General features: G+C 35.4%; 1 protein-coding gene across 1 annotated transcript in view; it reads left to right on the top strand.

Annotated features, from left to right (window-relative positions):
• Positions 1–14,301, top strand: part of LOC108971821 (NACHT domain- and WD repeat-containing protein 1) — a 125,498-nt gene that overhangs the window by 17,684 nt on the left and 93,513 nt on the right. The window contains exon 2 of the mRNA XM_018938115.1: positions 1,145–1,234. The gene's annotated coding sequence lies outside the window, so the exon portion shown is untranslated. The remainder of the gene's footprint in view (positions 1–1,144; positions 1,235–14,301) is intronic.

Here is a 14,301-nt window from a genome sequence, read left to right as displayed (position 1 = left end):
ATGTTCCCGTACCAGTGAGACAAAGAAGTGCCCGTGATGTCAAGAATATTGCTGCCGTCAGCAGCGATGAGACTCATTCATTTATGGCCAAATGGCTTCGTCAACAAGAAAATATATGTTATGGATCAGGCGGCAATACACGTATTCCATGAGTCGCCATTGTATTCCGAAAAATTACGTATTGGTACGAATTATGTGGCGACTGCGTCATTGGGTCTTACTGCTTCCGTTACGATCAAGACCGGCACGTTACTGTGAATGGGAATCASTACCACTCAATGATAACCGAATATTTTTGGTCCAAATTGGATGACATAGACTTGTAAAATAAGTGGTTCCAACAGAACGACACCACAAGCCATACAGCGAAAGTCACAATCGATTTATTGGAAACCAAGTTTTGTGAAGGCTTAATATCACGAAATGACTCAGTCAATTGGCCGCCTCGGTCCTGCGATTTGACGCCCATTTTCTGTGAGGCTATGTCAAGTCCATGTTCTATGCCAGCAAGTCAGCGACGATTCATGTACTTCGTTCGAATATCGAACGTGAAAAAATATATATTATGATCGTTATGTAATTCTCTGCTAATCGTCAAAACTTTTGCACTTCCCTGTTTTAGGATAATACCTAATTGAAGAATTGCGACGGATTCCAAAAGTGTATGTACACATGTTAGACCATATATATAGATTGGTTTACGATACTTGCCTTTATCCACAAATATTTATAGCCTTAAAATACCATTATGTTTGAAACTTTGGCACGCACAGCATTTAGAGATACAAATCTAAGCTTTGTATGTCTGTCAGTGTTTATATTCGTTTACTCATAAGCAGTTGTATTTAACCATAAAAGCTTACACACGTAATCCACGTACCTTTCTTAAAAGTTTTAAACTTTTCTATGCTCCCGGAAATGTAAACACACTCACTTGCCACATGCGTACGTGCGCCCAGGCGCCCAGGCGCTCAGGCGAGACGATAAATTCTCGACGCTAAAATGTCACGTACAATGAACATAAGTAAATTTGTTTTAGAGTTTCACATGATTTGTTGTTATTGTATACCCGCACAAAGCTGCTTAAATACCTTGCTTACGTATTCACCTCACTTCTCTTCTCTGCTCTACACATTACTTTCAGGTGCTTCGCATTGCATTTCCGCATTTGGAGTGAAAGCAACTGGGGCGAATAAATCAAAAGAAACAGTAATAGCGATATAACAGCCGCACAGTAAGTGAAATAACATTTYGATATGTATGTATATACAAAGCAGTTAAATATATGCGTGTGCTCAATTCGAAAGTAAGCCTATTTATTTTTGCGCTCTTTAACTAAGTGCGGTTGRTAATAGATATGCGWATGTGTGTGTATATGTTTGTTTACTTTTACTGTATCAGGTGCTTTGTTTTTGTTTTCGATTACCTCAGCTTATTTTAAAGCCAGATTAGCCAGTAGGGTTTCCTCCTCCATATGTAGGACGCATTAAATAAGATGGCAAAGTAACTGGTGAGTGGATTTAAGTCTGCGGGGGATATAATTTCATTTAAATAGAAATTCTTTGGGGAAATTAGTGTATAAAAAAGTAGATAAAGTACACTAACTCAATATTTCTGAATCGAATGTGAGCGCAAGATATATATTTATATGATAGTCGAAAAAGTCTTTTCGTATTTCTAATCAAATGTAAACTTATTTTTTTATATTCATAATGAACTTTAATGAACCAAATATATACCATTTTGGTCAACCACTTTTTGCCATTTTTCGATAGAGACATTATTCCATCAGTGTAAAACTTTTCTGGTTTCTCGGCGCAAAATTGCGACAAGTAATTTTCACAGGCCTCTTTTGAACCTAACTTTACTCCATTAAGGGAGTTCTACATTGACCGAATCAAATGGCAGTCTGATGGTGCCAGGACAGGGCTATAATATATGGTGGATGTATCAAAACTTCCCAGCCAAGCTCTACCAGTTTTTGCCGAGTCATCACTGGATATGTGTTATCTAGCGTTGGCTTAATGGAAAACGAAGCCCTTTCTGTTGATCAGTTCTGGCCGTTTTTTTTTTTCGATTGCTTGCTTCAATCTCATCAGTTATTGACATTTAAATGTAGAAGCAATCGTTCGATCAGGTTGGGATGCCTCCTTACAAATCCCACCATACACACAGCTTAACTTTTCGAGAAGTCAATTCTATCTTTGCGATCATCTGTTAAGCTTCAGCACGCTTATACCATGATCTTTTTCGTACAATATTGTCGAATTTGATCCGCTTTTCGTATCCASTTATCATTCACTTCAGAAATTGTTCGATTTCATTTCGTTTCAGCAAAGAATCGCAGATGTTAATTCGGTCCATTAWATTTTTCWYAGAAAAATCATTTCTTCAGTCTTTGTTAAATGGTCCAAAACCGTTTGATGATGAATGYTATGTCCCTTAGCGATGTCATGGCTGCYTATGTRACAGTCCAGGTCAATCTTTTCCATAATTTCATCGACTTTTTCAAYGATAGGTCGACCAGAGCTARTTGCATCTTTCAGATYRAAATTWTCAGAACGAAGRATTTTTGTTTTCTTTTAACCGTTTTCACTCGGTACCGCCACAAGTACCTAAATTCWAAAAGAGTAAATAGCAAGCAATTTATTTCGCAGCAAGAGCATTGCAGGCATTGATTGAAATGCTAAACACCAAATTAATTATCAGTCGCCAGCCAGAAAACAATAAAATAATATTTATTTTTCCGCTTTATTTGAACTAAACAAAACTCAAAATTAATTGTTAAAATGAAAAAAGCACTTATTTGTATACAGTTTTSAAATAGATTTTATTTAGTTAATCTTTTTTATATTTTTACGTACATAGACACTTTCGTGTATATGCATCTGTATATAAATGCTTAATCTTATATAAACAAACATTGCAGCGTGTATTTTTTGTGTTTGAGAAATTCAAGTGTATTTGTTTGAACTATCGAATGTATTTTCTTATATAAATAAACAAATAGTTTCATTAGCAACTAAAATAATAGAAACTCGCATTACTCATACGCACCGGCAAACGGGTTGTTAGTGCTCATAGCATACACTTTTCGACATTTTAAAGCAGTTAAGCGGTGTATTTTAAATTGTATAAAAAATGCACCAAAACCAAATTTGTTGTAACAAGAAAAAATAGAGCAAGCTTTAATACCCTTCACAAATAAAATAGTTCTTTAAATAAGAAATAATTTTTTTTCGGTTAATTTTTATGGTAGCTATATGCTATAGTGAACCGATCCGAATGATATATTGGAAAATTTTAGCGTTGCTTTAAATAATAATTTATATCAAATTTCGTGAACACATTTAGTCACATTAAAAAGTTTTCCATAGAAAAACTTTATTTTGATTAATTAGTTTATATGCAGCAATATGCTACAGCAGTCCGATCTAAATAATTTCTGCGGATATTGTAGCTTTGCCTTTAATAATAATGTTTGCCAAATTTTGTTAAGGTATTTTGTTAAATAAAAACTTTTCCATACATGGATTTGATTTTGATCGAAGAATTTATATGGCTATAGGGATCCGATATCGGTGGTACCGCGAAATTAGATGCTTTCTTGGTAGAAAATGAAATATTCAAAATTTCAGATTAATATCTCAATAACTGAGGGTCTAATTTGCGTAGATATACAGATTATTAAGAATCTGCCGAGTTTTCGATTAGCATGCAGCGAAAATAAACCTGGAACTCGGCACTTCGTCGATGTCGAACCCACAAGAAGTGGCTTTATTCACGAATTCCTCTTAGGGAGGGCTTTTAGTTGCCTTTAGTTGCCTTTATTGCTACCAAAGTAACAAATAGTGTAACAGTCAATGTCTCCTTTCGAATTTTAACTCTGTAATGTTAAATAATCACCATCTCATACTCATCACTAAGAATACCAACAGTAATTAAGCCACATATATAAATTCATCCAACTCACCTCACTTCCTAACATACACCAATTTTTTCTTCACTTCTTTGCCGTGGCCMAGCTCTTTCAGCCAATTTAGCTTTTGGAATTCGGCAAATATTTATTTTTGTTTTAATTTCACTACCAGCAAGCTGCCCAATTGACTTACACGCTTTTAGCGCTTTCACACAAATCTCTCCCTTATAACCGCACCGAAACAGTCCCGCACAACTGTGTGCCTGTTCTCAAAATAAGCGCAAGGGAGCACACAACCGAAAGCGCCAATCAATTGGCCTTCTTGCAGTCGCCAATTTGAAGCAGTAACCCAACGCAAACAGTGCTGATTGTGCTCAAGTCAGCTTGGACGTTGGCATTATGGTTGTTATTGTTGTACTCACACTATAATGCAATGCTTTTTCGCAAGGTTGTTGTTTTCGAGGAAAATTACTTGCGAGGGATATTTTTTGTGTGAAAATTTGCAGCTCCAACAAAGCAGCGTTTATTATTTTTATTTTTTAAGCGCAGCACCTTTAAATCGAATATRATTTTATATTTGCAATTTAGTTCCATATAATTATTGCTAGCAAATTGAATCGCCAGTAAAGCACACTAACTGAATAGGAATATGCGAAAGCGTTAAACAACCACCTTCAAGATTTTCAGTGAAATGAAAAATCACCAAATCAATAAATGACCATCGGCCAAAAATTCTGCTGTTAAGTAACAAAAGTAATCTCTTCAAAATATTTCCTCCTCATAAATTATATTTACACTAAGAAGGTCATTTGCAAAGCAAGCAGACTCAGCGACACAGAAACCAGAAAATTCACTTACTCGGTACAGCTTTCCAAAGTCATTGCGTACTTTCACCTGAGGTTGAGTGAATTTACATGAAATTCAATTGAAATAAAAGCATAACGTTGGATAAAGCARAGAGCGGCAGCCGAAAAAGTGTGAGCTAAAATAAATGTGAAAATATACATAATCCGCTCACAAAATTATAGACTARCACACACCGAAGTGTATAAGAACAACAAACGATTTTACGATTTGGAGTAAAACTAAAATAACGAACGCTTGTCGAGAAATTCTAYGATGAATTCTACGAATGAAATGGATGAAAACACGGCCGTAATTCAACATTGGCACACAAATCCAAGTGTGTTCTAAATATACTATACCTTTCTTATATAATATATGTGTGTGCGCATTTTTACTGTTAAGTAAAATTATGGTTGAAGGCCTGTGGATGTGTTTAGTTTTAGTTGGTGAGATAACAAGTGGCTGGACTTAGCTTTTCTATTTTGCTAAAAAAGAGTAAGATTTTATAATTTATCACATATTTGGTTTTTTTTTCGTATTTCTTATCAAACTTCAACTTATTTTTTTTTATAATTTTTTATAATGACCTTTAATGAACCAAACAGGTACAATTTTTGTCGATCATTGTAAAACTTTATTTTCTCGACGAAAAACTACGACAACTAATTTTCACAGGCTCTCTTGACGCCAACTTTACTCCATTAATGGTGTACTGCCTGGCCCGATAAAAATGTTAGTCCAAAGGTGCAAGGTCGCTTCAGAAATGGTTCGATTTAATTTCGTTTCAGCAAAGAATCGCAAATGTTAATTCGGTCCATTAAATTTTTCACAGACAATTCATGTAGTACTCAAACAAGCAAGAGCCTGTTAAAAGCCACACAACGAGGAAGAGGCTAGCCTTACTGAGGGCAAAATGATTTTTAGATCTCTTACGATGGATCTTGGACCAAAGAGTTTTTGCTACAGTGCATGTACCGATGGTGGGCTAGCACTTGCCAAGCATCCGCGAATTGCCGCTATTTAGTGGTAGAACATAAGAGGATACGGACGCACCGAACCACTCCCATTCTATCRATAGCAGTTCAAGGATGCCTTTTCTTGCTAACTCATCAGTTTTACAGTTTTCTGCAATTCCGCTGTGGCCTATCACCCATACCAGTCTTACCAAAAGGATACTCGATGTTATTGATAGCGAGGTTATTCACTCTTTGATCAGCTCTGAACGCACTGTTAATGAGTTCAAGGCTGGTGGATGGTCACTTCTCTCAAGGAGGTTGCACTCTGAAGCCTAGAAGAGACTGCAATAGTCCGGAAGTCTGAAGGATTGTTTTTGGAGGTCATATCTGTAATCCAAAAATGTAATGTATAATCCAAAATGCATTCCTTTGGGWTGCTGAGAAAGTCGGTCCCTTGATCGAAAAAAAAACTTCAAAAATGGACAAAACGAAATGTTTTAACCTCAATCTTTCAAAGGCTGGACAATGGTGAAGAAATCGCCTAACCCACATCTTCTTCCATTGAATTTTAACGATTTTCATCCAACAAGATTTTGCCTTATCATATATACTACTTATATATACGCTTATTGTACAATATCCTTTTACGATTGCGGCAGAACGATCATTGTTAGGAGTAAGTAATACAGGGGATATCTTGTGTTCTTCTCTAGGCCAGAACCATCACAACGTCGTAGATTCGGTAATTTTTACGAGCGATTGAGGGTGAGATCTGTTAGGCAAACTCATCATTTCTTTTGCCTTGCGAATCAACTCTGTGCAGGCACCCAAACGAAATTGATAATGAAGTTTTTTGATGCTATCAATAGTGAGGAGTCTCTCTTCGACAATTGRGAYAAAAAGGCACCCGGAAATTGTAATTAAATTCTCCACGTAAATGAAATAAACAAAAATGTATGTAAACTTCGAAAATAAATTTAAAATATTCTGAAAATTTATCGACCGAACTCTGTCAGAAGTCTGTATAATTGAAAAGTTGCTCTTCTTTTTCTTGATGTATTCTATCCAAGAGCTAGAAATCAGTACTACAACTCAAATTATATTTTAAAAATTGCTGGCTTGAGCTCCAATCAACTTCATTTTAATTCATTTTTWCATAAACTAAGTAAATTTTATTTTATAATTTACAATAAATCACACTAGTTCACCTCTAATACAAGCAATAGCAGTTGAAAACTGTCTAGTAACTTATTTTTATTTGCTCAAACAGCTCCCTAGCAGGTCTCATGTTGCCGCTGCATTTAACATACATAGATGTGTGTGTGTGCACCGCTTGTTGTTCATAAAAATACAATTTCATGCCACGAATGGGGTAAATGTTAGCCAAGTTTTCGGCGCCAACTATCGACATTCACGCAGATATACGAGTTACGTGTATGAAGAAAATGCTTACAAAACATTTTATGCACTTGCCACCGCACTTAAATTCAACATCTTGCCAAAAGCGAAAAACAACGCAAACGCTAAAATGCGATGGCAAGCAAAAATTGCAACTAAAGCGGCGAGCCACACCATTGCACCGCCCACTGCCGACTTCCTGTGCCTTTGCTGCTGCTGTTGGCGCGTAATTTCTGTTTTTTTTTTGTTTTTGTTTTTTTTGTTTTAAAGTAATATTAAATTTCCACGTCTTCCACTAAAATACTTAGTTGCACATGTGTACTTGTATATGTAAAGGTGCGTGTGTGCGTTTATTTTATTTCTTGCGTTTGTAATTTATTTTCTTCTTTTTTTGCATACATTCAGGCGCATTCCGTCCTTTTTTTTAAATTTTTGCTTGAAAAATGTGCATTCTCCCAAGGACATGTCAGCGTGCTCCCTGCATATATTTCCCCTTTCCCCCTTGCAAACACTGACTGTCGTTTTATTCTTTTATTCTTTATGCGCTTAGTTGCCTCTACGCTATGCAGGTGGAGCTGGGTACATAGTATGTGCTAAATTGCTAAGTAGAGGGTGCTGGGATGTGATTTCTAGTTTAACAAAATTTTTGTTGTTCACATTTTATGTTTATTTCTGTTCTTTGTTTGTTATTACATTTCTTTTCGGAATTGCCTTGACTTAATTAATGGAAAATATATATTTCGAAATAAATTAAATACAGTCACTAGTGCTTTTTGTCTAATCTCAAGGTGAGTCTTCATTGCTTTAGTTTATGAAACGAAGTTCTCCGAAGAAACAATTCTGTGGAAGAACTAAAAAGAAGATTACGAGTATGACTAATTTTAAGTTCATCATTTCATAAAAAAAGCAAAAACATTTTTTATTTGCTTTGGCTATCGTGCCAAAATATTGTCGTTTGTGCTGTCAAATTTCCCACCATTCTAAAAGCGGCTAAGTTCCTTATTTCTACTAAGTAAAAATTCTATAGAAGAACCAAAAAGTAGATTACAAGTACTTCTTTTATGAGAAAAAAAAAAAAACAAAAACACCTAATCAATCCATTTCATTTAGTTTTTTGTTTTAGAAATATTTAACAAACTTTTTTCCGACCAGCTCTGCAAAGTAACAAAAAATGTATGCTCTTCAGTCATGCTGATTCAGAGGGCACATATGTTATTGTCATTTTAAAGTCATTTAATTTGGCATAATGAAAAATGCGCTTCATCCTATACTTCGGTCATCCATATCTAATAATTAAGGAAAAAAATATATGTTTATGATACCAAAACAGACTTGAGGGTCAATATGCGGTTGACTCGACGTCAAATTTAATGACAATCTTAGTCAACTCAATTTAATTTCGTTTTTTTTTTTTATTTTTTTGTTACAGAAATGCTTGCCAAGTTTTTTTGGCGAACTCTACAAAGTAAAAAGAAAAAATTGTGCTGTGCAGTTATGCTGATCCAGAGGGAATATGGCATCGAAATTTTGCTTTGATATTTTGGTGTCATTTTATTTGACGTAGTGAAAAATGTGCATTTTCTTATATTTCGGACACAACTTTTCTCTTCGAGTTTTGAATTAGTCATATATTCTTTAGTCTTTTAGGTCTTTAGTGAGATTTTTTTGTCCAAAATGTATTCGAAGTTATTAGTAACTAATATACTTAGTCTGTTACAAAGTTTCCAATCCATACAGCGAGCTCAGATTCAAAAACCTTACTATTGCGAATGACAGTGTTTGTCTACCAAAATATTTATTGTTTTTCACAAACAGCTACAGTTGATGACAGAAAAATAAGTTGTTATCTTCGCGTGGTTCGAAAAACTTCAGCCAGAAAATTATATCAAGGGAAATGGATGTAGCAACCTGATCAAATTCAATACTTATTCGAGATGGTCTCCACATGATTGCCCACTGTGCGTCATTTGATAATTTTCTGACAACGCGTTTAAAGCAAACTAAGCTCAACAGATGCAATCTGCTGATTCTGTGCCACGCGGTCAGCTTCTATGAAGGTATCCCTCTTAAAGATGAAACAACTTTCACTGCTGAAAACATTGTTAATGCACAAAATAACAAAATCTGCGCCAAAATTTCCAAAGGATCTAGATATGTTATTTTAAGGATTCAACTTGGTCACCATACGGCTGCTGTGAAGATGAAGTGAAGTTAGGGCCAATAGAACCTAGGTCGCAGTTCAGTGCCTTCTTATTAACTATCTATCTACAACTCTCCAGCACACAAAGAAAAAATCACCCTCCAGCGGCTCAAAAGCTTCAGTTCTGGTTTCATACTGTCTCTTATACACATCTAGATGTGTATAAGAGACAGGAACCTAGGTCGCAGTTCAGTGCCTTCTTATTAACTATCTATCTACAACTCTCCAGCACACAAAGAAAAAATCACCCTCCAGCGGCTCAAAAGCTTCAGTTCTGGTTTCATATATGCATATGATTGGCCGTCGGAAAAATTKAAAGAATTTGTACTACAGTTTTTGGTCAAAGTTGGAAGACATGGCTAATCGAAAACTCCATAGAAATTGGAGAGTCTCAAAAAATCTTTAATTCGAGCAGCAGCATATATTCTAATAGAAACAATGCATGGTTCATGATCGGATTAATGCTATATGTTAATCAGTGGGCGAAGGGTTTGAGGGCTTGTGTGAAAGAAAAAGGTTTCCAYCATGTTTAAACAACGCTCTTCTAATATATGCTTTATTAAATAAAATTAATATTATTAAAATTGTAGCATACTTGTTTTTTTCTAAATACCTGAACCTATAACAGAACTTATAGCAGAACCAAACGTACTATTATAAAACTGTCATTTCAGGGCGCAGAATATAAGTTAGCAACCCGAACGTTGAAAAATATTTGTATTATGTACTTCCAAAGCCTGTTGACTTCATGTGTAATATTTTAACATCAATTTTAAGAAAACATTTTTTTTTYTTCTCAAATCAATTTTTTACACTTTATTATAAATTCACTACCCCATACTGCAAATCATCACCTAAATTTCAAAATAACGTAACTACTCATATTGAAACAAAATTTGAGTTTTGGTTGTAAAATGGTTCTATACTGGTTATATATACCTCATTTATCAAAATAGCGTAACATCACTTTTTATAAGTACAGCGAAGGAAGAGGGATATAATGGAAGTCATTCATATTGAAACAAAATTCGAGTTACATTGTTTTCCATTTTAGGTGAAGAAATACTAAATTTTTTCGTAAAAAGAAAATAAAGGTTTTTCATTAAATCTTGTATATACTGTTGTTGARCCACCCTGTCTGCTATGCACTGCTGACTCAGCAAACGTTTAATGATTGCGTGCCAAAATCATATGTGTTTACTTCGCCTGTCACTTCAGTCGTAAATATTCTGATGTAAATTTATGATTCAAATTTTCCACTAAAATTTTAAGAACTCCAGCGTGGCAATAAGTGCAACGAAAAGCACTGCAAGGTTTTCTGCATTAAGCTCAAGCCAAGAGATACATATAAACACACAAGTGAGTATGCCACTTTAATGCCTTATTTACATTTGCATGTAATTTTGTGTATAACCAACCACACCCCCTCCTTCAAATCTGTTGCCAGAAAATGGCTTTGTAAGCATTGTATTTGAAATGAAAAACATTGAAAATGTGGAGTAAATCAGAGAATTCTGAATTGCTCATTCAGCTTGCAAATTGAAAATGAACCGTTATCGCTCTGCCTCGCCTCGTTGCGCCTTGCCCCAGTCAACGGCTTGCTCTAATTTATTCTTGCACACAAGTTATCTCTTTTAAACTGGCGATTTTTCAAGCAATAAATATTTTTATAAGCTTGCTTGGGGCCACCACCCGCGCGACCACACCCCACTAAATGGCTGTGTACGGCCCGGCTCGGCACGGCGCTGTGGCGAATTGTTCACGAAATTGCGCGCTCACTTGCATTGTGTCATGATAAATGTTGGTTGCATTTTTTACAGTTTATTCTTTATTATATACAAGTTGATATTTTAGAATATATTTTTTGCRACGCGACTTGGGCGCCACCCCGGCCATTCGGTTACAAGTGCGAAGTGCAATATTTTTTCGGCAGCCAGCTTGAGGCGCGGCGCAGTCAGTTGGTAAATTTGCAATTTTCAACGCATGCAACATGTTTYCATCTCCTGCTGCTGATCGTTTCTACTTCTTTGTCCTCTTTTGTACTTTTTATTGCCATGCTTTGGTTTATATTTTGAATGGCATTWAGCTCTATGTGAATTAGGAAAATTTAGATTTAAGTTTCATAAACAGGGTTTCCGCCAAAATTATGCCAGATCTAATTTTTCACACACTTTTTTAAGCCTCGGCGAAAATTACCTTCAGTATATATAGAGAATTTTGGTTTTTCCATTTCGCCTAATTTTCACTAGATTGCTSAACAGTTTCCGCGCCATATTTGTAAACCATACCCAAAACATTCAATCGATCCATTATAGATGCGAAGGTCGCCTGATATTTGTTTAATGCCAACACGTCGATTTTCAAGCAATATTATTATGTATCCAGAAGTATCCCTTTAATTTTTTCGATGTTATCATAAACAGARATGGATGGACGAATAACATGAGCTTTCGGTGGCCTGAAAAACGCTCTATGCCGCTCAAATACTTTATATTTTTAGACTGGKTGGAAACTGCCAACTCGAGACTCTCCCACGGAACGAACGGATTAATWTTTACTTAGTTGCAGTAATTCTCCTCTATTGTGCGGACTTAAAAATTCCAAATCTACTGAAAACGTCTCGGGCTTATCATTCCTAAAGCTGGAKCTTCACAGCTTTCCATTTCTTAGTAGTATGGCACACGCCAGTGTCGTCAAATTTTGTAGTTTTCAGTTTTTCTTCTTATATTCAATGGTGGAACAATATTGAATATTCAGAGTTTTACGCTCTATACATTTCGAAAAGTTTGGATTAATGGTATTTTGGGATCTGTAGATGTAGCTTCTAGAGCACTCATGTTCACCTAGTATTTGAATCAGGTGGAAAATATGTCTCCATGCTGTGGGACTATCCACGAGTGGCTGTTTGGTATCAGTCAGTGGAACCATTGTCCTTTGGATGAGRATTATCACCGCTTGTCACATTTTGGTTCCCTTTTTCGCTTCTCTGTGTTTGTCGAAACTGTCTCAAGCGCTAATAAGCTGATTCCTCAAGTTTTTTAACTGGATGCCAATGAGCGGCCACTCAAATTCTTTTGCTCGTGATAAAGGAGAATCTAAAAAAACACTTCTGCAACATTTGCAACGATTCTGTAACCGTGACTCCAACAAAACACAAAATTTCAAGCCAACTCGTTGATCAATTTTTTCATCGTAAAAAACGTCTAGGAAACAAATCTAACGCTTGAGAGCGCCATTAAAATGGAAATATTTCACTGAAATGTGTGGGAGTGACCCGCACTTGCAACACAAGCCAGCCGTGAGCATGCAACTTTGCAACRCGCTGCTGAAAAATGCACGAAAGAAAGATGGCAATGGACAACTATCTAAGTGCGCAAACAAAAGTTAAGTGCGGTGCAGCCCAAATTTGACGGGAATGCGCTGGCAGCGCAAAAGCTTTAGAAAGCATTATGAAATTAAAAAATTCACTTTATGGAGTGAGCCTAGCAAAAAAAAACCTCATACGTACATATAGCTTCAAGTAGATCATTTATTTTTTTATTTTTTGAGTGCTAACTTAAGTTGGAAATTTTGTTTGTAGTTTGCATAAACATTTGCCAAAACATTTATTTGCAAGGATTGTTGAATTACTGTAATTAGTGTGGAGAGCATTTTCAGGTAAATTTTAGTTAGACGTGTTGTACTTTCATTTCAGTATATTTTATTGACGATATAATTGTAATTTTTGACTATTCTGAATATAGAGAAACAACTTTACTATATTGGTATTGAGTTTCAGGTAAAATGTCTTTCGGTTGAGAGCTAGCTTTAAATAAGTCTGAATGGTAGCGTGGACCCACATTTAATGTTAAATTCTGGATACRTTTTATTATTTTTTAATCCCATATTTTCCAATATCACTAGATGCTTTACTTAATTTGGTTAGTATTTGTTTCAAAAAATTACGCAAATCTTTCGATGAATGAAATTTTTTATACCCGTGTAATGTCTCTMTAAAATAAACTATAAGTTTTCTGGAAAATTTTCATTTTTAAAATCACTTGTTAGGACTGTGTGTGAACTTCAAATAAATCTGAAAATTTTATCATTATATTAATATATTATATAGAAATATTATATATTGATTATCTATATTAGCAATGACGTACTTAATTACTAATAATTAATGATGAGGGGAATGCCTTCATGCAGCAAGTGGAGGGAAATTGGTATGACATAGACGCTGGAGCACGTGGAGCTTCTTTCCAGCCTTACAAAGAATTCACCTCAAATATCAAAGAGTCCCGCAGCTCTAGGGACTATATGAAGTATCAAACTTGGATTTCTAGTCTCTATTACACTTTGTAAAATGTGTTGGCGTCCTGTATGACGATAACTACAGCTCCTTTTAAACTGAATATCCATCAGACATTCCTATAGGTCTTWTAAACTAACCTCATCACTCTTTGATATTTCATTTCAGTTAAAAAGTTGCACAGTAATGTAGTATTCTAGGTATATGCAAACATAAGTAAAACAAGTAAGGAAGGGCTAAGTTCGGATGTCACCKAACATTTTATACTCTCGCATGATAAAGTGATTTCACCCATATTTGGAACATGTAATCAGAGTGTTAAGAAAATATCATATACCGAATTTCACTGAAATCGGTCGAGTACTTCCTGAAATATGGTTYTTGGTCCATAAGTAGSCGACGCCACGCCCATTTTCAATTTAAAAAAACAGCCTGGATGCAGCTTCCTTCTGGCATTTCTTCCRTAAAATTTAGTGTTTGTGATGTTTTTGGTTAGTCGGTTAACGCACTTTTAGTGATTTTCAACATAACCTTTGTATGGGAGGTGGGCGTGGTTATTATCCCACTTATGGACCAAGAACCATATCTCAGGAAGTACTCAACCGATTTCAATGAAATTCGGTATATAATATTTTCTTAACACCCTGATGACATGTGCCAAATATGGGTGAAATCGGTTCACAACCAC

This window comes from Bactrocera latifrons, unplaced genomic scaffold (genome assembly GCF_001853355.1).
Source record: "Bactrocera latifrons isolate USDA-ARS-PBARC rearing strain unplaced genomic scaffold, ASM185335v1 scaffold_36, whole genome shotgun sequence".
Classification (NCBI taxonomy): domain Eukaryota; kingdom Metazoa; phylum Arthropoda; class Insecta; order Diptera; family Tephritidae; genus Bactrocera; species Bactrocera latifrons.
The sequence above is the reverse complement of the archived record's forward strand: the minus strand, read 5'-3'. Positions and strand labels throughout refer to the sequence as shown.